Source organism: Balaenoptera physalus, assembly GCF_965194825.1.
Source record: "Balaenoptera physalus genome assembly, chromosome: 10".
NCBI classification, from domain to species: domain Eukaryota; kingdom Metazoa; phylum Chordata; class Mammalia; order Artiodactyla; family Balaenopteridae; genus Balaenoptera; species Balaenoptera physalus.
Genome location: NC_138889.1, coordinates 73,906,488 through 73,933,220, shown reverse-complemented (window position 1 = coordinate 73,933,220; position 26,733 = coordinate 73,906,488). Strand labels below are relative to the sequence as shown.

The 26,733-nt window shown below is 36.2% G+C and overlaps 1 protein-coding gene and 1 long non-coding RNA gene across 12 annotated transcripts in view; one reads left to right on the top strand and one right to left on the bottom strand.

The window, feature by feature from the left end:
* The window catches only part of SOX6 (SRY-box transcription factor 6), a 627,969-nt gene that overhangs the window by 96,822 nt on the left and 504,414 nt on the right, over positions 1–26,733 (top strand). For all 11 annotated transcript variants that reach the window (XM_082476530.1, XM_082476545.1, XM_082476542.1 and 8 more), the window contains one exon: positions 3,194–3,266. The gene's annotated coding sequence lies outside the window, so the exon portion shown is untranslated. The remainder of the gene's footprint in view (positions 1–3,193; positions 3,267–26,733) is intronic.
* Positions 1–26,733, bottom strand: part of LOC309667728 — a 504,177-nt gene that overhangs the window by 410,366 nt on the left and 67,078 nt on the right. The gene's annotated exons all lie outside the window — the stretch shown is intronic.

Sequence of the window (26,733 nt, the reverse complement as noted above, 5' to 3'; positions counted from 1 at the left end):
TGGGTATTCTGAAGACTCATTTTACTAAACATATTGTGATTTTCCAGATGAGATGGTATTTCCTTTTGTATCTTCTTACTTTTGTGCTGCCCTCAGGACCAAAGTCGCCAATTTTATTTTGGAAATGTTTTCCTCAGCGTAAACTTTTCTGGTTCTTGAATAAGTAGCTTACTTCAAGTTGTGTTTTAATTCTTGTGAGTTGATTCTTAATTCTTTGCCCATCATAAAATGTTGCTTGTTTATTCCTAAATTCTCTACAGGAGGAAGTATGCATTAAAGACTTTTTTAAAAAATTTTAATTTTATTGGAGTATAGTTAATTTACAATGTTGTGTTAGTTTCAGGTGTACAGCAAAGTGATTCAGTTATAGATATACATATATTCATTCTTTTTTAGATTCTTTTCTCATATATGTTATCACAGAATATTGAGTAGAGTTCCCTGTGCTATACAGTAGGTCCTTGTTGGTCATCTGTCTTATACATAGTAGTGTGTGTGTGTTCATCCCAAGCTCCTGATTTATCCCTCCCCCCACCTTTCCCCTTTGGTAGCCCCAAGTTTGTTCTCGATATCTGTAAGTCCGTTTCTGTTTTGTAAATAAGTTCATTTGTATCTTTATTGTTTTTAAATTGGATTCCACATATGAGTGATATCATATGATATTTGTCTTTCTCTGTCTGACTTCACTTAGTGTGATTTTTTTGTTTTTTTATAATAGTGAACTGTGATTTTAGAAGCTTATACTTTTAAACTTGTTTGCTGCAAAATTCCCCAATAGTATAAATCAGTTGATAATGAGATTCAGAGTTGCCTTTAAAATATGCAGCAAGACTGGACTTATATGACAAATGAGATTTATTGACTTCATATTGACGAGTGTTAAAATACTATTTGCCCTAAATCTCTGGAATCTGACTTATTCTAAATTTAAAATATCTCCAGAGTTAGAGATCTTAACTGAAAAAGATGAGACATACGTCAGTCACAATATTATCTGGATGCCTTTTATTTTGTCCTCCATTGTTTAAATGCAAGTGAAGAAATGGGATGTATTGTATATATTGCATAATTCCAATTCATGCTTTTAAAAGAATAGTTGCTAGAAAGACAAGGTGAGATCTTTCTCTCTCTCTTTTTTTTTTTAATTCCTGTATTTTTATTTGTTAATTCTGGCAACCCTACCTCTTATCTCCCACCACTCCTGTGGCTGGCAGAGTAAGCTTTTTTTTAATTTTATTTATTTATTTATGGCTGTGTTAGGTCTTCGTTTCTGTGCGAGGGCTTTCTCTAGTTGTGGCAAGCGGGAGCCACTCTTCATCGCGGTGCACGGGCCTCTCACTATCGCGGCCTCTCTTGTTGCGGAGCACAGGCTCCAGACGCGCGGGCTCAGTAATTGTGGCTCACGGGCCTAGTTGCTCCGCGGCATGTGGGATCTTCCCAGACCAGGGCTCGAACCCGTGTCCCCTGCATTGACAGGCAGATTCTCAACCACTGCGCCACCAGGGAAGCCCCAAGTGAGATCCTTTTAAAAGTATGTGAGCACTTAAGAACACTTTTAGATTCTTCCAGACTTTAGGCTTTTGGATATACAGCATTTTGCTAGAGATTTACTTTATGGATAACTTCAGTTATAATTTTTAATTCAGGGTCAGACAAAATGTGAGAATAGCTTATATCAGAACCAGAATTCTTTTCTGGCTTTGACTAGTACACAGAGTGTGTCCACATTGGGTTGTGTGGTGTCCCAGGTAAAATTGCTCTACTGAATCCCAAAACATCAGAAAGCCATGAGGAGGTAAAGCGTATAATACCAAAAATAAATGACAGAGCTACCTTCCTCAGGGCGGACTCTCTTGTACCTCTCGCATCCATAGAAGTAGCCATTGCAGAGTTGCTAGAAACTGGTGAAATTGGATTGGGGAAGCCTGAGGCACCATTTCCTACAGAGAGAAAGAGGTCTGGTGAGGAAACCTATGGATACTTAAAGCTGTCCAAATGCCCAGGACTTTATTATCTATCAATCCTGACGAGAAAATAGAATAAATTATACGGGTCACTTAGGCAAAAGCATGTTATAGGAGCTGGGGAAGGGCTGAGTTGTATATTTATTTCATATCTCAACTTAATTTCAGAGGCCAATACCTAATCTATTACGGCCATTTGTGTTATAAATGCACTATTGGGAGTAGTAGTTCCTATAAATGATGTTGAACAAGATCTATTTTTTTCGAAATGAATTTTATTTAAATCTAGTTAGCTAACTAACTAGGTTAATTAACTAACCTATATGTTTACTGGCTGTATTTAAAATATGTGGATTGAATCAAACCAATCCCCAGAGTCTAGGAAAGTTTCTGACCTAAATTAGGAACCCAAGCTCCATTATTATTTTCACTTGAACACTACTCATAGCCATCCTAACTTTTTGGAAAGAGTACGGCCTTTGCAACAAAGTTTCTTTGTTTTCATGGAACCAAAAATGTGCTGTATTTAGACCAAACAATAAAAATAAACTACCAAACTACTTTCTAATGCATGGGGGTTCTGGAGAGAGGAAACCATAGATATTTAGAGGCATAAAGTGAGTCATTGTGCTAGTTAAAACTTTTTACAAGGCTAGCTCTGTATGTTTGAGTTGCATCTGTTACCTCTTCAGCCAGAACTAAAGTGTGTGCAAGGAAAAGAATTTTGAATTGAATTGTGGCTCATACAGAATGCATTGTATATAGCCTAAGCATCTAAATGGATTCCACATCTTGGGCAGAACTAAAACTGCATCTTTTCATATTTAGTCTACCTTGAAGGTATTCCTGTTGGACGTATCCAAGATATTTTCTGTGAAGCTAATTCGTTTTAACTTGCAGACATAAATTAAACAGTTTTTCAAACGTTAACTTGTAAGGCTTTATTCCCTTAAAATTTTTCTTGCTTTTGTTTTTACTTATTCATGTTTTTAAACACCACTTTATTACTGACAGTATTTTAAAAGCCATAATGGATGGAAATGTTGTATTCTTCGATGAAGAACAATGAACAAATTGTTTCTTTTGGTATTATCATCTTGGAAAAAGTTGTTAGACAACTGACCAAGTTAAAATATAGTATAATTTGTAGCCAGAATGTATTCTTTAATAAAGCAAATAAATGCAATTTACTAATCCTTTTTCATTTCCTTTTTTGTCTAAAGTTTCAGGTCACTTTCATGAATTCAAAGGCAATTTACCAGTGATTTCTGGGTGCTGGAGCTGATTTTTTTGTGCGTATTTGTAAGTATTGGTTTATTTATTACTCTTACTACTCTTCTCATTGTGTGATGAGAACAGTTACAGTGTTTTTTAAAGTGTTATTAGTTTTTTGTAAGTGTTTTCTTAAAAGGAATATAGAAAAATATCAGAGGGTGAAAAAAGCCTCTGTTGTGATTTCCAGTGAAATAACACAATGGCAGGGCCAATTACAAGAGGCTGAAACAATAAATATCTTACTTTTTGAAGATGGGGCTCAATTGTAGGAATGGATTACCTTAAAGGGGCTAGTCTATCTGCACATGAATAATTTACCTTGATAACTTCTTATAGTCTTCTGGTTGTCTGGACTTGAAAAGTTCTATGTGCCTGTGCTCACTGAAAAGATGTGAGATGATACAGAATTCAAAGAGCTGTCAGTACTTGAGGAGATTATGTACTAAGGAACCAAAGACTCATTTAGTGAATGTATAATGTATATCAAAATCGGGGTATTCCTGTCTTCTTCACCATCCTCAAAATGCTATTATATTTTAAATGGTATTTTGGAGAACAAAGATAATTTTTCTCAGGAAAGAAGGTCAATTCCAAGAAAAAATATTGAATGAACTTTAATGATCAATGAAAATACTTTAAATTATTATGTATTTATTAATATAAAAGTAGTTTAGAGTATGTGGCAGGTATTAAAAATGTTTGTGTGTATGTAAGACCATATTTAAGTAACTTGAGTTTAAGATATATTTATATGTGTACATTGTACCAAACCATTGATATCTAAGGTGATCATTACATTCGATAACCACAAAGACAGAGGTAACTTTTCCTCTGTTAGTGTATTACTATAAAGGAATTTTAGGGAATAAACTTTTAGGAAAGTATTTGAAAAAAAAGTAACATTATAAATTAGAGTTTAAGTGATTCAGTATTTAAACAGAGAGCAGTGAAAATTTATTTAAAACCAGCTTTACCTTTCTTTTAGTAGTAGCATTGATTGGGGCAGGTATTTTGAACCATCTTAAAAAAAGATGTGAATATTTAATATAGCTTAACACGTTTCGTATATTTTTTAATGTTTTAAGAATGAATAAGATGTTATTTTTATGAGACTATCAATTCACATTGTATTATTTGAAGACTGAATTCTTATGTAAAACACAAAATATTAAACTCCATGGTTAATTTGGATTAAATATAAGCTTTTAATTTGTGCAAGGTATCACAGTGAGGATTAGGAGGCAAAGAAGATGGAGAAAGAAATGTAAAGTATCTTTGAAGGGCTCTTGAGAAAAAGGATGGTTCCAAGGAGCTGAGCTTATCCTATTAGAAATCTGTGTGAAGGGAAATAATTTTGAACTGTCCAAATCTTGTCTTTGTTGCTTTATCCTTTCTTTTACTTCCTTTCTCTCTTCTCGCGTATCATTCAGTCATTCCCTATAGTAAGTTTTTAGGATGATTAATGTTTTTAAACTACAAATACAAGATAATTACCAGCATTTCAACCAAGATGGCCTTAATCAAAATATAGTCTACATTTCTCATCACCCAAGGACTCTGTTTCCTGAATTTTTCTCTTCTCTACCGCCCCCTGCCCCCCAGCAATCCAGCAATACCCCAACCAGATATATACATAGACTAGCTTTGAACAGAGGTGATCCAATTAGCTGAATTTTTTTTCTTGTGACCTGACAAAGAGAGAGGCTAAAAAATAGAAGGGGCACTGTGGGTGTAGTTTTCATATGGTTATTTCTGGAGTTCAACTTAAAAAAACCCAAAAAGCTCTAGTCAGATTTTGTCTAATCACTTAGGTGGAAGTCATAGTAATCACACAGGCCTAAAGTAATTGTTTTCCAGACTTGAGAATTTCCATATGATAGTTTAGGGTGTGGAGTTTGTTGTTCCTTTGGTCAGTGGTCTCAAGTTTTGTTCCAGCCATCTCCTGACTATGGAACCTCCTTATTAAAGAAATGTAGCAGGATACTATGACTAAGATAAGTCAAATAAAATTAACATGGCATCCAGAATGCTTGCATTCTCACTTCTTTTAATTATTGCAGAAACTGTCTGCCACTTACACTGAATGATGGGGCAGCTAAAACAGTAGAAATATTCATCTAGTCTAGCCTAAAAACAGGCAAATGAGATCAGTGACAATGGCTTCTTTTAGGAACTTTAATTTCCATGTTTTGGAACTGCTTATTTGCTACATGATCTAAGGCAGAAAGTTATACCTCATGGCCACGGGAAGGTTTCTTAGTAAGGTATGCAGAAGCCGGTCTGTGAGATAAGGAGGTGGGATATTGTTTTGCACATTCATAATGAATAGGCCACACCAAAGGTGTGTGAGAACCGACTGGAATCTTACCTACTTACATCTACTACCTAGGTCAGAGTAGGAAAACACTGTGAAGGAAAATGGTTATCTTTTCAGAAGCTGAAAGCATCTTACTCTAGCTTTTTTTTTTCTTTTTAAAAAATAAAACTACCTTTTTTCTTTTCCCAAAGTAGGCATTGTATAAGAAGACCTTGCTTTGCATGTTAATAGCCCACATTTAATTTTTTATCTCTAATTAAAATGTAATTAATTAATTCTGTCCTTTCAGTTTTACCAGGGCAGTAAATGATTGGTTAAAAACAATGACAATAACAACAACAAAACAGAGAATTAGATAGCCTGCTTTTTCAGGTTCCCAAGCCTTTTTAGAAATTTGATAATGAATTCCCTTTTATAAAATTCTGTCTCTGTTTATGGTCTCTACTAGCAGTTTTTTCTCTGAAAAAGTCTGGAAGTATTTTATTGTCTGGTACAAAAATGATTATTGCTTAGCTCCATGCTTGAGTTAATAATGACAACAATATCTTAATTCAGCATAACACTTGCTTTTGCAGACATTAAACTGGCTGAATTTCATAAAACTCTGTGAGATGAGTAGGAATTATCCTTATTTTTGCAGAGTGGAAGGACTCAAACCAAGGGATTCAAAGTATAAATTCCATGCTCTTTCCATAACACCAATCTGTCTTCTCTCAGAGAATATTTTAGCTCTCTTTCTTTTGTTGTCTGATCACTATCTCAGTCTCTACTTGGTTGCTGTACAAATATTTTTGAAAAGTTTAGGTAGAGTAAGTCAGGCAGGAGATTTTGGAGAACCTTCTACCACTTTATTTCCTCATGTTCCTCGATCATTTGCTCCTCCCTGACATTCTCCTATCCCCCTATTTCCAAACTCCACATGTCATGCTTCAGCTGAAATTTTTTGAATTGCATAGATTTTTAGGAAACAAACAAAAAGAATCATGAAATCATCTCTTTGTGGTATTTTAAAATGGAGAGAAATTTGTTTCAGACTGAGCGTAGCCCAGACCAAAGCTCCCTCAGTGAGAACATCTGTGATTTTAAGGACAAGTAGGTCTAAGTGCATTATCTTTAAAAAATATTATTCCAGGCTAATCTTGACATAGAGCAGGTAAATAAAAAAGATGAGCTGTGAAAATCCACAAATAGGGCTTGAATGCCATTTTCCATGACAACGGGAGCTGCCCCATGAAAGCATTAATGCTGGGAATGTAAGGAATTTAAAATTGTGTCTTCTCAGTTTTACAGTTGTGTGCTCATGTTAATTAGAGATATACTGACATTTGAAGTATCTACATTAATACACACAGCTACTATACATTTGTGAACTGTGGCCAGAAATCTACTTTAATTGAAAGCAGTTTGCTAATCTGAATGTGTATATCCGTTACATTTTAAGCTTTTAAATTTTAATACTAGTGCCCTTAGATACTTGTTCTTTTTGCTCTCTCCACTTTCTGTTTCTAATTTATACCTGAAAGGACAGCCTGGCCTATTTTTAATCTCCTAGTGGTGTTTTGGAGCAATATTGATGGAATTTTGAGAAAAAAAATGTTTTTTAATAGTGTCCTTTTATTTGCTGTACTTTGAATCTCTTTTTACTCTCTGACTTTCTAAATTGTTGGTTTTTCTTGCAAACCTTTAAGATGGCCTGCCACCGAAATAAGGTAGGGTTTAGGTTTATGGAATTTGCTTCACTGGCTATATTTAAGTACTAAAGAGCTACTCTTCACAGTCATACTATGGTTTTAGCCAGAAAAGCCCAGTATTAGAGACCTTGATTGAGATGAGCAGTGAAGAGGCATTCTGATTTTTTTAGTATAGCTGAATTTCATCCTTCCCTCTTGATGTCAAGCCATGTATCTTAATTTTTGATTTGCATATATGTTCACAATAGCTTGATGACTTCTTGAGTCATGTTTAGCCCTAGAGTTTTTGCTTTGCCTGTCTTAAAGGAAGACTTTACATCTATTTTTTGCAAGTTTGTGTTTCTTAAGAATCTGCCTGTCAGGATTTTCAACCTAATTGTTTTGTCCTTTTTTGTCTAATGAAACTCCCACACTTACTTTTTGAACTAATCCCTGTGTATTACACAAGACCAGTTAGAAAGAAGCTTCCTTTTTGTAGCACCAGAATAAACTGCTCTAAAAATTTGTAATATTCTGGACTTATTTCATTAAACCATTTTACTGGCACCATTAAACTACTAAGACCTGGGACCATTAAAACTTACTCAGTACTATTATTATTATGGCCTATTTTACCCTTTATTAATTTTTTTTCACTGTACTAAGTTCCTCTGCTCTTTATTTTTTCATGTTGCTTACTACATATTGTGCCATCACAGCACATTTGGTAATTTCAAGTTAATTGCTCAATTATCAGTGATAGTCATGAAGCACTTGAAACATGCGCAGTGGAGGATTTAAAAAATTTCGAAATAAGTTGGTGTGTCATAATCTTAAATGTGAAACATGCCAATATCTGCAGGCATAAAAATACACTGCCTGAGCTAGGCATTTCAGGGAAGGCAAAAACCTACTCTTAAAATCAGGGCTTTTGTCTGGCACTGAAGTGTTTCATCTTTGCTAATTTCAAACAACGTATCTAAATTTGATCTTGGTTTCCTTTTCAACTCTAAAAACTTGGTCGTGGTAATAAGGGAAAAGGGAAGTAAAACTGTATTGATTCTGTTGGAATGTTTAACCGGAACCTTACAGTCACGATATTCACTGTAAAGTGGAATTTGGTGTGAGGTGGATCCATATTGGATGCCAGTCAAGGAAGCTGACTTACTAAAGAAGCAGAACGGTCTCTTTATAATGTTTCTGCACGCATTAAGGCAATCCTCTAATCAGAGGACAGTGTTTCAGTGAAGATAGTATGTTGATGATTTATTTATATCGAAAAACCTCATGAGAACAATGACACTTTGGGGACTTTTTCTGTATCTTACACAGTAATAGTCTCAGATGCCTTCAAGATAACTTATACATTATGGCAAAATACTTATTGTAACTCTTTTGGCAACTAGGCAAACTATCATTAAATTTTGCATTAGTATTCAGTTTAAGGTTTTTTCTAAACTAATATAGTGCCAACAGCTCTTTTTTAGATGCTATTATGGTTCTTTCATATTTTTATAGTACTGTAGTAAAGCTGAATTTACTGGCTACATTTGAAGGTGGAGTAGAGCAGCACAAGAGTCAACATTAAAGTGATTCAGTGCCCATTGGAGAAAAATTCTTCTTGAGATTGGAAACAATGTGGGGCTTGAGGGCAGTTTGCTAAGAACAGCTAATAAATTTGAATATTCCCCCCAAAAGCTGCTCTCTGAACTTGTTTTTAACCAAGAAGATAGGCTTAATCATTTTCCAGTATTCTTACATAAATTTTATTAATATTTAAAGGAATTAAATGCATATAGAGAAGGGGAAATAAAGCCATAATTTGAACTGAGTGGTGGTCTCAAATACAGGGAAATGAGGGGAGTGTCCATAAATGTACTAATTATGCACATCTAGCTATTATTTTGTAATATAATAATCTATAAAATGTGAAATATAGTCTGTTTATAATTCAGGAAAAAATAAAGTCATTGATTTACTCAAGCATTTAGATAGAAATATTTTTAGTAACTATTCAGTTTATAAAGATTGTTTGAATAATCAACAAAATCTAGTGCATTTTGTTGTATGCTTGTCTCTACACATCACTTTCAGCACATAGTTTTATCTGAAGTACATATTTTATGTTATCTTGGGGTATGGGTATAAATGCTTATCATTTCACCAAATTTTTGCCATCTCCTAACATTAAAATGTGAGTTAAGTATTTCCAGTAAAGATAAAAACATTTTCTGCATTCTCCTCTTCTTTCTCCCTCTCTTCGTCTCTCCTTCCTTTTTGCCCTACTCTCTCTCTCTCTCTGTCTGTCTCTCTTCATATTTCTTACTGGAGTTTTTCAAAGATGCAGGGCAATTATTGTGTAAAAAGATTAATTTCCTAAGCATTATCTTCCATCGATGACTGGCAAAAAAGACTTATTTTTAATGTTTAATCAGTCAAAAAGTTTGTCCACATGATGTAATTCCTGTTTTTATTATTATTTGCTTAGCAAGTGCTTGCAAGAGAAAAAAAGATGGTCCCTAACCTAAGGGTTTAAAAATTGATTTGTTACTAGAGAGTTTATGTGGGTGGAGTTTTCTTTGGATACAAGCTGTACTGGAGTTAGCTCTTTCTCTTTCTTTTCAGCTCACACAGTTTCATATAAACTTAAGTGAATGAATTCATTAATCAAAGCAGATTTTCTATTTTTATTTCACCTTTGGGCTCTTTTATACCTTTGGAAAATACAAATACAACAAAAAGGTATGTTTGACAGTTAATTACTATTTTTACCTTTTTGACCCACGTATAGTAGATAATTAAGCAATAGCATCAATGGAATCCAGGTCTGCACCCCTATAACTGCCTACATTAGGCAGAATATAGATTTTTTTTTTTCTTCAAGCTATGGCAGCTGGTAACAAGCCTATGACTTGGTTTTTAATTATTACCACTAGTGTTCTGAGTTTCATTGAACATAGTACAAAAGAAATACAGGTGTTATTCCTCTTGTGAATATTATTTTTCTTCCAATTATTGCATATATATGGCATCATCAATTAGAATGGGTTGTTTTAAGGTGAGATTGGTTGCACATAATTTGATATCTGATACAGCATCAAGTGCACTCTGACTGAATGGTTGACAGCTTTAAGGGATGGAAACATTTTGGGCTTTGTCCCTGGTAGTGGCAGTATGTGGAATCCACTGTTGATTTTTTTTTTTTTTAATAAAAAACCTGCATCATCTTTATTTTGCATACTTTAATTTCAGAACAAAACAAACAAAAAAATACAATACACAACATTCAAACCCCTTGTCAAATGTGAAAAGGAATAGGGCTTGAGGCCCTTATATCTTGCCTTAGACAGAAGGACAGAAATAAAACCACTAGACATCAGCCGAAGGAACCAAGTGGGCCAAGGCCACTGGGGCTGCTGCTGGGGGAGCCATGGGGACACTATACAGAGGAAACAAAGTCTGCAGGTAGAAATTCCTAATCTACTTCTTCCATGCGAGAGGCATCCTCATCACCTCAAGAGGGGGATCTCATCAGGAACAGCAGTACTGGGCTCCTCTGCTGTCACTTCATCTTCATCAGTGCCCAAGCCTAGCTTGATCATGCGGTAGATGCGGCTGGAGTGGGTCTGGGGATCCTCAAGCGAGAAGTCGGAAGAGAGCAGTGCAGTTTCGAACAGCAGCACCACCAGGTCCTTGACAGCCTTGTCATTCTTGTCTGCCTCTGCCTTCTGCCGCAGGGTCTCCACAATGGGGTGGTCAGGATTGATCTCCAGGTGCTTTTTGGATTTTGTGACTAGTTACAGAGAATTTTTCCCTGGACTTGCAGTCACAGAATAGATAACTGCAAGGCAATATCTGGCGGACGGCTGAGAAAGTAAAGCATGAAAAATGTGGGTGTAAACAAGAGAGCTGAGTGTCAGAAAACCTTGAGCACCTGGAGCTTTCTGAGGGGAAGATATGGTTGAACAAATGGAAGAAATACCTGTCCCTCCAATTTCACTGCAGTAATTGAGAAGAGGAGACAAAAAGGAGAGAAATTATTGAAATAGGAAATGACTGAAATAGGAGATTTTTGTAAAATCACAAAATGGATTTGAGGATGGTTTTTTAAGATGTGGAAATACTTGTTTGGGTCTGACAATAGTAATTTAAAAGAAGTTCTATAGTTTTTTATTTTCTTTTTTCCCTAGTCTGTTTCAATTTTATTGATTTCAATTCAATGCATTCTAAGGACAACTGTAGGAATTTTAAGAAATGGGTACCTCCCTGGTAAAAAAACCAGTGAGAATAATTTTGCTTTATCTGGGTAAAGATTAATACAGAAATATATGAAAATAATCATCTATGTATCACACTCTATATTTTACATGGGATACCTTTAGAAAGGTCTCATTGTAACCATGACCAAGTAGCATCCTTATATCTTCTAGAACAAGGAATCATATGAATTAGGTTTCAGTTATGGTATATGATGTTTTTAGTTTTGGAGGTTGGAAAGCTCTTTGAAATCACATTTCTATAAAGTGATTTTTTAGTGTGATGTATCTTCCTTCCTTTCCTTTCTCCCTCTACTTCCCTTTCTTCCTTTCCTTCCTTTCCCTCCATCCTTTCTGTCCTTTCTTTCATTTAGAGATAGTTTGTTTTCAATTAGTATGTATGCTGCTTGCCAAGCTGTAAAGTAATACCTAACATGTGTTCCTTAAGTTGTATGCAGGGTCACCTTTTTGATTAAGGACTAAAGAGTCCTCATTGGGTTTCTTATATGAACTAAGAGCACTCTCAGCCATTTTATGCAATCAAAGAAACTGAGGAAATTTGGAATTAGTTTTACTCTTGTGAGGTGATGAAGATAAGATAATTGGAAAGAAATTATAATCTTTATTGACCCAGCAGTTTGCTAAACGTGAATTAGGATTTGTCAAATTTTAAGGCTTGTTGAGTGTTTGCTCACTAAGAACAAGATAGAGGAATAATCATGGTCTAAAAGGAGAACTTCTAAGTTTTCAGAAAGACTTCCTGCAGTAAGATACTCTATGAAACCATATACTCACAACCTTAAGGGAGGTTCTTAGTTGTGTTCTTCTGGCAAGTCTCCCACATTGAGTGAATTCGTCTCATTTCTTGATGTGGGTTGTTTCTTGAGAATAGTTTGACTTAGCGTTAAAGGGGGTTAATATCCTATGCAACCAAAAGAGGAGAATTTATAAATTAACTCAAGGATACTAAGCAGGAGATGAAGCCCAGATATGCCTGAAAGAAAGTTGTGGATTGGTCAAGGTTATGATTATATAGAACACTGATAGAACAACAAGCTATGCATCAGTTTGCAGTGTCTGGAGCGAACAGACCGCCGCTCTCCCCCAACAGCATCTACCAGTGCTTTAATACTTCCCAGTTTCTCTGTCAAGAGACGAAGGTGAGGGAATCAAGTGTCTATATTTGGCAGAGAGAAGTTAAAAATAGCTGTTGCTTGTGTTGAACACCTGTATGTTCTAGGCATTGGGCAAGGCACTTTTACCTTGTTATTTTTAATCCTTTTAACAAATCCCCCAAATCCCTGGTTATTTTCTATAAATTCTGATTTATTTTTTACCTTCATAGCACTTAAAATGATTAGTAGTTATCCTGTATTTGTATGTTTATGTAATGTCTATTTTCTTCACTAAACTAAAAGCCCTGTCAGGGTAGAGACCAAGACTATTTTGTTCAAACCTATATACCCAGTTTCTAGCACAGTGCATGACATGTACTAAGTTCCTAGTAGATATTTGTTGCATAAATAAACAAATGAACAACAACAAAAACAAAAGATAAAGGAAAGAAGGAAGGAATGCAAAGAAAAAAAAGGCAGAGCTGGGATTCAAACACAGTCTGTTTGATTTCAGATCACATCTCTTCCCACTCTAGAACACCAGCACAGTTTCACTTCATTTAGAATATTCTTGATTATATACTTAACTGATAAAATTTCCCTAAGTTCAGCTGTCTTAGAGCCCCTCAAATCTGTTTACATCTTATTCTGAGAACTCTTACATCTTACCCTGAGACTGAATGCCATGAAAAAGGCTGTCCCATCTTTTTGTCATCCTGTTGGAATATTGCAACCATTTTATGCTAACAGCTCTCTCCAGAAATACAGATTTCATATTCTAGATTTTGGGGTTTCTGTTTCTCCTACACAAAGAGAGTGTACTTCTTTCTTTCCTTCTCTGAGATTGACCCTTAATTTAGATCGTTGTGCTGCTAAATTGACTTTCAGTAATGAGCAGAGTGATTGTTGCATGCCCTGCTGAGTTTTTTGCTCGAGGAGATGTGTGTCACTCTTACTTAGAGCCTGTGGGAGGAGTCAGGACAACCCAAGGGGCTCTTATCCTGGCAGGTGCCAGGCACTGGGGCTTGGTTTGGTTATTCGGCAGTGACTTCTTTCCATTTACTTCATTTTTACTGCTTGAATTTTTCCTTGACAAATATCATTGTCAAGAAGTTTTTTGTTTTAATATTGGTTTTTGCATGACACTGTCAACCATTTCATTTCCTTTTATTCCTGGTGTCATCTTTTAAAAAAGCCTTACTGTGTTTTTCCATTCTATTTCCCAGGATGGGAGGAAATGTAAGAATGTAGAGAGTAAATGCAAGGTTCATAGTGTGGAAAGGTGTCATTGTAGTTAGGCTTCCAGCGATGCTATGTAGCCTTGAAAGCGTACATTTTTATGGCTGTATAGATGTGGTTAGTTCAAACAGGAATTGTGTATCTCCCAGGTATATTGAATGGATACATATTTAAATCTTGGTGTCAACTTAAAAGAGTCCTATTTAAATTCCCAAGAGGGTACAAGAAACAGATTTTTGTGATGTGAAGCAATAACCATCTTTTCTGGACCAAATGACGATTTTGGAAGCTCTGGCCATCTGGGAATCTATCATTTGAAGCAGCCTGGCCTACTTGGAAGTTAGTATCTTAGTGAGGAGTGATCTGAGCCATTAAGGTCTTCACATTGGATGGTATAATCAGTGGTCAATCTGACCTCCAAGTTGCCCTCTGAAAACTATTTAAAGATGTGTGTATCTGTTTTGCAGTTATGGTAAATCCTTTTTTGGTAGCAAATATTTTCTTCCAAGGAGAGGGCTTAGCATCTGTTGGAAATTAATTCAACTCCACAAATATATACTGGGTGCTGAGTGTATTCACAACAGAACATTAGATGCTGCATTGGAAACAAATGCAAGTGTACAGAGTTCCTGCCATCAAGAACCTTAGAATCTAGACATAATTATTAAACTCTCTTATTCCTTTTTGTGTCCCTATGTCTAACTCAGTGTGTGGCTCAAAGGAGGGATTAATAAATGTTAATTAAGTTGAATTGATTATTGCAGAGGAGATAAGCAGAGGAGATATGTAATTCCCTATGCAGAATATGTTAAATGCCTTAGTAAAATAAAAAATTGTACCTAGGGAGTTCGTAAGAATTAAAGATACATCCCTTAAGAAGGACCTTAATTTAGGAAGCAGACTTTTTGATATTCTTTGAAAGTTGAATAGAATTTTATCAGTGGAATAGGAGATGCAGAGAGAGGTGCATCCTGGTAGTGAGAGGACTAGAACAAGCATGGGTATGGGACAGATGGAAGGAAACAGGGAAGTATGGGATAGAGAACAATGAGAAGTCCAGTTTGACTGAGGTATAGGGTATCTATAAGCTAGAAAACTTAGTGTGATCATATCATTGTGGTCCATAAGGCTAAGCTAAGGTACTTGGTAGATCTTAGGGGGCCATCAAACCAAATAGCTGAGCGGTATGGCAAGAGCTTTGCATTTGAAAAATTTTTGAAAAATTAGTTCAGCCAGCAGTTTGTAGAGTAGATTAGAGGAAAAACAAAAGACTTTAACTAGAGAAACACCTTGTAAGATACCTCAAGCAGGAGGTAAGAGGTTTAAACAGGAGTGAAGAGTGGGTATTTTGAGAACAGAATGTTAGGAACAGAAAGAAGAGACTTTGCCAGTGTGGCATCAGTAAGACTAGATTATATGTGGTGGGGAGCATGAGGAAAAGAAAGGAGTCAAAATTACTCATTGCTTTTTCCTGTTCCTGTTATTCATCACAGCACTGAATTTTTGAAAAGGCAGAGGGAAAATATCTTGCTAATTATCTCTTGTCAATGCTCAAATCCCTTGCATCTCATTGGTTAGATTCCCACTGAAAATTGAGGATATTTTTTCTTCCCGTGGAGGCCTGGAAGGAAGATGTGTTTTTAAAAGAATGAGAATATACTTAAAGATAAAATTACTTCGATGATTTAAAGGCATAACATAAACACAGAAGATATTAACACTAGGAGCTCAATCAAGTGCACAGGCAGGGCCTTGTTGATTTCAGGGGCATAAGGTAAAACTTGGCTACCATGAGTGAGAAAAGTGAAGATACTGGAGATTATGGCATTCCTATCAGGTGGCTTTCACGTAGGGATTAGTACCTGACATCTGTGAGGAATAAAACGGGTATGCACAGATAAAATGATGAGTACAACTCCCTGGTTATATTGCTACATTCTGTCCTCCACAGAAGGTATAGTCACAGCAAATATCATGCTTTGGATATAGGCCCTCTCTACTTGTCTCTTTCAAGGGAAAAGGAAATAGTGCAGGAAAATACACTGATGAGTAAGAAAAGACATTGAAATAAGATTTAAAAAATAGACTTTTTCAAGGAAATGGGATAAAGTCAAGTTGATTTTGAAAAGGATCCTTATCATTCTCATTACGTTATCATTCAGACTAACGCTAATATGCAGTAATTAATTTATTCATTCACTCAATAAGAATATGAATTCAGGACTCTTCTGGACATGAGGTGGAATTTAAAATGGTAAACAAAGAATTAGTCATCAGGAATTTAAAATCTATTGTAGGAGGAGATGAAATATACATATATGAAAAAGAGCAAAAAAGTAACTGATAAAAAACCTAGTATTTCACCTCTGGGAAGGGCTTTGCCCACTGTTTCTTCTTGGAGACCTGTGGTAGCTGTTCCTGTCCATTCAACTGTCTGTACCTTAGCCTGCTGACAAACTGAGCCCCTTGCCAGTACATCATCAAAGGGTGCTCTTTCATAACCTGTGTATGACTTAAGTATCTGTCTCATTTGTGCCTAGCAAGTTGTTCATATTATGTAGCACATAATAGGTTCCAGTAAAATGCTTTTTGAATGAATAACAGGAACTCTACCTCTCATACAGTCTATCAATTAAGATATTTTGGGTTAAAAAATCTTCTTTAAAAAAGTATATATCCTATGGGAAAGTTAAAATCTATTACTTTTTCACATCTTAAGCTTTTTATATGCCTTTAAATTTTAAAACTCCAAAACAACTTTTGAGTACCTTCTGTGAATCAGAACTGTATTAGTTACTTCATATTAGTTTAAAAATATACCATGTGGAATTCCTGCCACCCGTGGATACTGCTGTGTAATAGCTGTGATCTTAGGCAAATCATATAGCCTCTTGGAGCCTTAGCTTCCTCACCTGTAAAGTGAGAATATTACCTACTGCATGTTTTTTTAATCGCTTTATTGAGATATAATTGGCATATAATAAACTGCATACATTTAAAGTGTTTAATTTGATGTTTTGATATACATATACACCAGTGAAGCCATTTCCACAGTCAAGGTAATTTACATATCCATAACCCCTAATGGTTTCTTAATGCCCCTTCAGAGTCCCTTACTCCTACCCCTCCTTGATCTGTTTTCAGCCTCATCCCCAGGTAATCACTGATCTGTTGCCACTATAGATTGCATTAAAAGTTTTGGTTTATGTAAGTGGAATCATACATTATGTACTCTTTTTTGTCTAGTTTCTTTCACTCGGCATAATTATTTTGAGATTCACTCATGTGCATGTCAATAACTTATTTTTAAAATTGAGGAGTAGTATTTCATTGTATGGATATACCACAATTTGATTATCCATTTAAGTTCTTTCTAGTTTTTGGCTATTACAAATGAAGCTGCTTTGAACATTTGTCTTTGAATGGACATATGCTTTCTTTTCTTTTGGGTAAATACGTAGGAATGGAATGGCTAGGTTACCTAGGTGCATGTTTAACTTTATAAGAACTGCTGATTTTTCCAAAGTGGTTTACCATTTTACATTCCTACTAGCAATGTGTAAAAGTTCCAGCTGTCCCACATTCTTAACAACACTTTGTATGTTTAGTCTTCAATTTTAGCTATTCAAGTGGTTTGTAGTGGTGGCTCATTGTGGTTTTAATTTTAATTGCCCTAATGGCTGATGATGTTGAGCTCTTTTCATGTGCTTGTTTGTCATCCATGTATCTACTTTGTTGAAGTGCATTTTACATCTTGCTGTTTTTTTAAATTGGGGTTGTCTTCTTTTTTATTGAGTTGTAAGAGTATTTTTTTATATTTTTTTAAAATACAAGTTATTTATCCGATAATGTTTTGTATATATTTTTTACTGGCCTGTGGCTTGCCTTTTAATTTTAAGTGTCCTTTGAGAGCAGTGTTTTAAATTTTGACAAAGTCCAATTTATTGCTTTTCTTTTCTTTTTTTTTTTTTAACATCTTTATTGGAGTATAATTGCTTTATGATGGTGTGTTAGTTTCTGCTTTATAACAAAGTGAATCAGCTATACATATACATATATCCCGATATCTCCTCCCTCTTGCGGCTCCCTCCTACCCTCCCTATCCCACCACTCTAGGTGGTCAAAAAGCACTGAGCTGATCTCTCTGTGCCATATGGCTGCTTCCCGCTAGCTAGCTATTTTACATTTGGTAGTGTATAAATGTCCATGCCACTCTCTCACTTTGTGCCAGCTTACCCTTCCCCCTCCCTGTGTCCTCAAGTCCATTCTCTATGTCTGCATTTTTATTCCTGTCCTGCCCCTAGGTTCTCCAGAACCATTTTTTTTTTTTTAGATTCCATAAATATGTGTATTTGTTTTTCCCTTTCTGACTTACTTCACTCTGTATGACAGACTCTAGGTCCATCCACCTCACTACAAATAACTCAATTTCATTTCTTTTTATGGCTGAGTAATATTCCATTGTATATATGTGCCACATCTTCTTTATCCATTCATCTGTTGATGGACACTTAGGTTGCTTCCATGTCCTGGCTATTGTAAATAGAGCTGCAATGAACATTGGGCTATATGACTCTTTTTGAATTATGTTTTTCTTAGGGTATATGCCCAGTAGTGGGATTGCTGGGTCGTATGGTAGTTCTATTTTTAGTTTTTTAAGGAACCTCCATACTGTTCTCCATAGTGGCTGTATCAATTTACATTCCCACCAGCAGTGCAAGAGGGTTCCCTTTGCTCCACACCCTCCCCAGCATTTATTGTTTGTAGATTTTGGATGATGGCCATTCTGACTGGTGTGAGGTGATACCTCATTGTAGTTTTGATTTGCATTTCTCTAATGATTAGTGATGTTGAGCATCCTTTCATGTGTTTGTTGGCAATCTGTATATTTTCTTTGGAGAAATGTCTATTTAGGTCTTCTGCCCATGTTTGGATTGGGTTGTATGTTTTTGATACTGAGTTGCATGAGCTGCTTGTAAATTTTGGAGATTAATCCTTTGTCAGTTGCTTCATTTGCAAATATTTTCTCCTATTCTGAGGGTTGTCTTTTCGTCTTGTTTATGTTTTCCTTTGCTGTGCAAAGCTTTTGTTTCATTAGGTCCCATTTGTTTATTTTTGTTTTTATTTCCATTTCTTTAGGAGGTGGGTCAAAAAGGATCTTGTTGTGTTTTACGTCGTAGAGTGTTCTGCCTATGTTTTCCTCTAAGAGTTTTATAGTGTCTAGCCTTACATTTAGGTTTTTAATCCACTTTGAGTTTATTTTTGTGCATGGTGTTAGGGAGTGTTCTAATTTCATTCTTCTATATGTAGCTGTCCAGTTTTCCCAGCACCACTTATTGAAGAGGCTGTCTTTTTCCCTTGTATATTCTAGCCTCCTTTACCAAAAATAAGGTGACCATATGTGCGTGGGTTTATCTCCGGGCTTTCTATCCTGTTCCATTGATCTATATTTCTGTTTTTGTGCCAGTACCATACTGTCTTGATTACTGTAGCTTTGTAGTATAGTCTGAAGTCCAGGAGCCTGATTCCTCCAGCTCTGTTTTTCTTTCTCAAGATTGCTTTGGCTATTCGGGGTCTTTTGTGTTTCCATACAAATTGTGAAAGCTTTTGTTCTAGTTCTGTGAAAAATGCCATTGGTAGTTTGATAAGGATTGCATTGAATCTGTAGATTGCTTTGGGTAGTACAGTCATTTTCACAATGTTAATTTTTCCAATCCAAGAGCATGGTATATCTTTTCATCTGTTTGTATCATCTTTAATTTCTTTCATCAGTGCAGTGTCTTATAGTTTTCTGCACACAGTATTTTTGTCTCCTTAGGTAGGTTTATTCCTAGGTATTTTATTCTTTTTGTTGCAATGGTAAGTGGGAGTGTTTCCTTAATTTCTCTTTCAGATTTTTCATCGTTAGTGTATAGGAATGCAAGAGATTTCTGAGCATTAATTTTGTTTCCTGCTACTTTACCAAATTCATTGATTAGCTCTAGTAGTATTCTGGTAGCATCTTTAGGATTCTCTATGTATAGTATCATGTCATCTGCAAACAGTGACAGCTTCACTTCTTCTTTTCCGATTTGGATTCCTTTTATTTCTTTTTCTTCTCTGATTGCTGTGGTTAAAACTTCCAAAACTATGTTGAATAATAGTGGTGAGAGTGGACAACCTTGTCTTGTTCCTGATCTTAGAGGAAATCGTTTCAGTTTTTCACCATTGAGAACAATGTTGGCTGTGGGTTTGTAATATATGGCCTTTATTATGTTGAAGTAAGTTCCCTCTATGCCTACTTTCCAGAGGTTTTTTTTCATGAATGGGTGTTGAATTTTGTTGAAAGCTTTTTCTGCATCTATTGAGATGATCATATGGTGTTTCTCCTTCAATTTGTTAATATGGTTTATCACATTGGTTGATTTGCATATATTGAAGAATCTTTGCATTCCTGGGATAAACCCCACTTGATCATGGTGTATGATCCTTTTAATGTGCTGTTTGATTCTGTTTGTTAGTATTTTCTAAGGATTTTTGCATCTATGTTCATCAGTGATATTGGCCTGTAGTTTTTGTTCTTTGTGACATCTTTGTCTGGTTTTGGTCTCAGGGTGATGGTGGCCTCATAGAATGAGTTTGGGAGTGTTCCTCCCTCTGCTATATTTTGGAAGAGTTTGAGAAGGATACGTGTTAGCTCTTCTCTAAATGTTTGATAGAATTCGCCTGTGAAGCCATCTGGTCCTGAGCTTTTGTTTGTTGGAAGATTTTTAATCACAGTTTCAATTTCAGTGCTTCTGATTGGTCTGTTTATATTTTCTATTTCTTCCTGGTTCAGTCTCGGAAGGTTGTGCTTTTCTAAGAATTTGTCCATTTCTTCCAGGTTGTTCATTTTATTGGCATATAGTTGCTTGTAGTAATCTCTCATGATCCTTTGTATTTCTGCAGTGTCAGTTGTTACTTCTCCTTTTTCATTTCTAATTCTATTGATTTGAGTCTTCTCCCTTTTTTTCTTGATGAGTCTGGCTAATGGTTTATCAATTTTGTTTATCTTCTCAAAGAACCAGCTTTTAGTTTTATTGATCTTTGCTATTGTTTCCGTCATTTCTTTTTCATTTATTTCTGATCTGATCTTTATGATTCGTTTCCTCTGATCTTTATGATTTGTTTCCTCTGCCAACTTTGGGGTTTTTTTGTTCTTTTTTCTCTAATTGCTTTAGGTATCAGGTTAGGTTGTTTATTTGAGATGTTTTTTGTTTCTTGAGGTAAGATTGTATTGCTATAAACTTCCCTGTTAGAACTGCTTTTGCTGCATCCCATAGGTTTTGGGTCGTCGTGTTTTCATTGTCATTTATTTCTAGGTTTTTTTTTATTTCCTCTTTGATTTCTTCAGTGATCTCTTGGTTATTTAGTAGTGTACTGTTTAGCCTCCATGTGTTTGTATTTTTTACAGATTTTTTCCTGTAATTGATATCTAGTCTCATAGTGCTGTGGTTGGAAAAGAAACTTGATACAATTTAAATTTTCTTAAATTAACCAAGGCTTGATTTGTGACCCAAGGTGTGATCTATCCTGGAGAATGTTCCATAAGCACATGAAAAGAAAGTGCATTCTGTTGTTTTGGATGGAATGTCCTATAAATATCGATTAAGTCCAATTTGTTTAATGTGTCATTTAAAGCTTGTGTTTCCTTATTTATTTTCATTTTGGATGACCTGACCATTGGTGAAAGTGGGGTGTTAAAGTCCCCTACTATTATTGTGTTACTGATGATTTCCCCTTTTATGGCTGTTAGCATTTGCATTATGTATTGAGGTGCTCCTATGTTGGGTACATAAATATTTACCATTGTCATATCTTCTTCTTGGATTGATCCCTTGATTATTATGTAGTGTCCTTCTTTGTCTCTTGTAATAGTCTTTATTTTAAAGTCTATTTTGTCTAATATGAGAATTGCTACTCCAGCTTTCTTTTGATTTTCATTTGCATGGAATATCTTTTTCCATCCCCTCACTTTCAGTCTGTATGTGTCCCTAGGTCTGAAGTGGGTCTCTTGTAGACAGCATATATACGGGTCTTGTTTTTGTATCCATTCAGCCAGTCTGTGTCTTTCGGTTGTAGTATTTAATCCAATTACATTTAAGGTAGTTATCAATATGTATGTTCCTATTACCATTTTTTAAATTGTTTTGGGCTTGTTATTTTAGGTCTTCTTCTCTTGTGCTTCCTGCCTAGAGTAGTTATTTTAGCATTTGTTGTAATGCTGGTTTGGTGGTGCTGAATTCTCTTAGCTTTTGCTTGCCTGTAAAGGTTTTAATTTCTCTGTCGAATCTGAATGAGATCCTTGCTGGGTAGAGTAATCTTGGTTGTAGTTTTTTTACCTTTCATCACTTTAAATATGTCCTGCTACTCCCTTGCGGCTTGCAGAGTTTCTGCTGAAAGGTCAGCCGTTAACCTTATGGAGATTCCCTTGTATGTTATTTGTTGTTTTTCCCTTGCTGCTTTTAATATTTTTTTCTTTGTATTTAATTTTTGATAGTTTGATTATTATGTGTCTTGGTGTGTTTTTCCTTGGATTTATCTTGTATGGGACTCTCTGCTCTTCCTGGACTTGATTGACTATTTTCTTTCCCATATTAGGGAAGTTTTCAACTATAATCTCTTCAAATATTTTCTCAGTCCATTGTTTTTTTTTTTTCTCTTCTTCTTCTGGGACCCCTATAATTCGAATGTTGGTGCATTTAGTGTTGTCCCAGAGGTCTCTGAGACTGTCCTCAATTCTTTTCATTCTTTATTCTGCTCTGCAGTAGTTATTTCCACTATTTTATCTTCCAGGTCACTTATCCGTTCTTCTGCCTCAGTTATTCTGCTATTGATCCCTTCTAGAGAATTTTTCATTTATTGTGTTGGTCATCATTGTTTGCTCTTTAGTTCTTCTAGGTTCTTGTTAAACATTTCTTGTATTTTCTCCATTCTATTTCCAAGATTTTGGATCATCTTTACTATCATTATTCTGAATTCTTTTTCAGGTAGACTGCCTATTTCCTCTTCATTTGTTAGGTCTGGTGGGTTTTTACCTTGCTCCTTCATGTGCTGTGTGCTTCTCTGTCTTCTCATTTTGCTTAACTTACTGTGTTTGGGGTCTCCTTTTCGCAGGCTGCAGGTTCATAGTTCCTGTTGTTTTTGGTATCTGCGACCAGTGGGTAAGGTTGGTTCAGTGGGTTGTGCAGGCTTCCTGGTGGAGGGGACTGGTGCCTGTGTTCTGGTGCATGAGGCTGGATCTTGTCTTTCTGGAGGGCAGGACCACATCCAGTGGTGTGTTTTGGGGTGTCTGTGACCTTATTATGATTTTAGGCAGCCTCTCTGCTAATGGGTGGGGTTGTGTTCTTGTCTTGCTAGTTGTTTGGCATAGGGTATCCAGCAGTGTAGCTTGCTGGTCGTTGAATGGAGCTGGGTCTTAGCGTTGAGATGGAGATCTCTGGGAGAACTTTCTCCATTTGATATTATGTGGAGCCAGGAGGTCTCTGGTGGTCCAATGTCCTGAACTCTGCTCTCCCAACTTAGAGGCTTAGGCCTGACACCCGGCCGGAGCACCAAGACCCTGTCAGCCCCATGGCTCAGAAGGAAAGGGAGAAAAAAAGAAGAAAAGAAAAGAGAAGAAAGAAAGAAGGAAAGAAAGAAAGAAAGAGTTATTAAAATAAAAAAATAAAAGGAAATTATTAAAAATAAAAAATTAAAAAGTAATAAAAAAAAAGAAAAAATACGAAAGAAGAGAGCAACCAAACAAAAAAACAGATCCACCAGTGATAATAAGCGCTGAAAACTATACTAAAACCAAAATACAAAGAACAAAAAACGGACAGACAAAACCCTAGGACAAATGGTAAAAGCAAAGCTATACAGACAAACTCACACAAAAAAGCATACACATACACACTCACAAAAAGAGAAAAAGGAAAAAAATATATATCTATATATAAAAAAAAGTAAGAGAGCAACCAAATCAATAAACAAATCGACCAATGATAATATACTCTAAATACTAAACTACGATAAACATAAAACCAGAATCAAATTAGATGCAGAAAGCAAACCCCAAGTCTACATTTGCTCCCAAAGTCCACTGCCTCAATTTTGGGATGAGTTGTTGTCTATTCAGTTATTCCACAGATGCAGGGTACATCAAGTTGATTGTGGAGATTTAATCCACTGCTCCTGAGGCTGCTGGGAGAGATTTCCCTTTCTCTTCTTTGTTCGCACAGCTCCTGGGGTTCATCTGTGGATTTGGCCCCACATCTGCGTGTAGGTCGCCTGAGGGCGTCTGTTCTTTGCCCAGACAGGACGGGGTTAAAGGAGCAGCTGATTAGGGGGCTCTGGCTCACTCAGGCCCGGGGGAGGGAGGGGTGCAGAATGCAGGGTGAGCTTGTGGTGGCAGAGGCCGGCGTGACGTTGCAACAGGCTGAGGCGTGCCGTGTGTTGTCCCGAGGAAGTTGTCCCTGGATCACGGGACCCTGGCAGTGGCGGGCTGCACAGGCTCCCATGAGGGGCAGTGTGGATAGTGACCTGTGCCTGCACACAGGCTTCTTGGTGGTGGCAGCAGCAGCCTTAGCGTTTCATGCTCGTCTCTGGTGTCCACGCTGATAGCCGTGGCTCACGCCCGTCTCTGGAGCTTGTTTAGGCGGTGCTCTGAATCCCCTCTCCTCGTGCACCCGGAAACAATGGTCTCTTGCCTCTTCGGCAGTTCCAGACTTTTTCCCGGACTCCCTCCTGGCTAGCTGTGGTGCATTAGCCCCCTTCAGGCTGTGTTCACACAGCCAACCCCAGTCCTCTCCCTGGGATCTCACCTCCGAAGCCCGAGCCTCAGCTCCCAGCCCCAACCCGCTCGGGCTGGTGAGCAGGCAAACATCTCAGGCTGGTGAGTGCTGGTCGGCACTGATCCTCTGTGCGGGAATCTCTCCGCTTTGCCCTCTGCACCCCCGTTGCTGTGCTCTCCTCCGTGGCTCCGAAGCTTCCCCCACCGCCACCCCCTGTCTCCACAAGTGAAGGGGCTTCCTAGTGTGTGGAAACTTTTCCTCCTTCACAGCTCCCTCCCAGATGTGCAGGTCCTGTCCCTATTCTTTTGTCTCTGTTTCTTTTTTTTCTTTTGCCCTACCCAGGTACGTGGGGAGTTTCTTGCCTTTTGGGAAGTCTGGGGTCGTCTGCCAGTGTTCAGTAGGTGTTCTGTAGGAGTTGTTCTACATGTAGATGTATTTCTGATGTATTTGTGGGGAGGATGGTGATCTCCACGTCTTACTCCTCCATCATCTTTAAGGTCTCCCCCTCTTGCTTTTGTTTTATATTTCATGCTTTTTATGTTACATTCAAGAAATTTTTGCAAAACCCAATGTTACTAAGATTTTTTTCTATGCATTCCATTAGAAGTTTTATAGTTTTAGCTTTTAATTTAGATGTATGATTCGTTTTGAGGTAATTTTTGTAATAGGGTGAGGTGAAGTTTGTGGTATATATTTTGGCTTATGGCTCTCCAATTGTTCTAGTGCCATTGTCTGAAAAGATTCTTTTTCCCCATTAAATTGCCTTGGCACTTTTGTTGAAAATAAGTTGACCATATATATATAGGTTTATTTCTGCAGTCTGTATTCTGTTCCATTGATCTATTTGTCTATTTTTTTATGCCATTATCTTGATTACTTGATTACTGTAGCCTTATATTGATACAATGAGTTGTGAAGTATTACCTTCTATACAATTTTCTGGAAGAATTTGTGTACAGTAGGTATTATTACTTTTTATTTTATTTTACTTTATTTTATTTTATTTTTTTTTACTGTGAGCAAGGACTTTTATTCAGAATAACCCTTTAAAATACTCAAAAATATTGACATGCAGAGCTGTGATTTATTACTTTTTAAATACTTGAAAGACTTCACTAATGAAACCATCTGGGCTTGGAGTTTTCTTTTGGGGAAGGTTTTTAACTACAAAAACAGTTTTAAAAAATAGATATAGGGCTATTGAGGTTAGCTATTTCATCTAAGTTATGTGGTTTATTTAAGTGCATTTTATCTAAATTTTTTAATCTATTGGCATAGATTTGTTCATATTACATATCTTTTAATATTTGTAGAATATTTATTGATGTTGCCTCTCATTTATGCTATCTGAATGTAAATACATAAAATTTAATATTACTTTCCTTTTTTCTATTTTATTGATTTCTGCTTTTATTATTTCATTTTTTTCTGTATACTTTGGGTTTATGTTGCCCTTCTTTTTCTAGTTTCTTAAGGTGAAAGCTGAGATCATTGATTTGAGACCCCCTTTTTCAATATAGGTTTTAGTGCTATAAAATTTACTTCTAAATACTGCTTTAGCTGTGTTCCATAAATTTTAATATGTGGTGTTTACATTTTTATTCAATTCAAAATACTTTCTAATTTCCCTTTTGATTTCTTCTTTGATCCGTGTGTCATTTAGAAGTGTTATTTCCTAATATTTACAGATTTTCAAGATATCTTTCTGTAATTGAATTACTAGTTCTTTTGTTGGTTGGCAAGTTCTATCAATGTAAACTAGGTAAAGTTTGTTGACAGTGCTGTCCAGGTCTTCAATATCCTTACTGATTTTTTTGGTTTACGTGTTCTACCCTTAATTGAGGGAGAGAGATTTGAGAACTCTGATTAAAATTCTTCCTGAAATTTTATTAGTTTTTCTGTATTTTGAAGCTCTATTAGGTGGATACATGTTTAGGGTCATTATGTCCTCCTACTGAGTTGACACCCTTATCATTGTATAAAAATCCCTTTATCCATAGTAATATTCTTGGCTTTGAAATCTACTTTGTCTGGTAGCCCTGCAGGTTTCTTTTTATTAGTGGTACCGTGGTATATATTTTCCATCCTTTCACTTTTAAAGTAT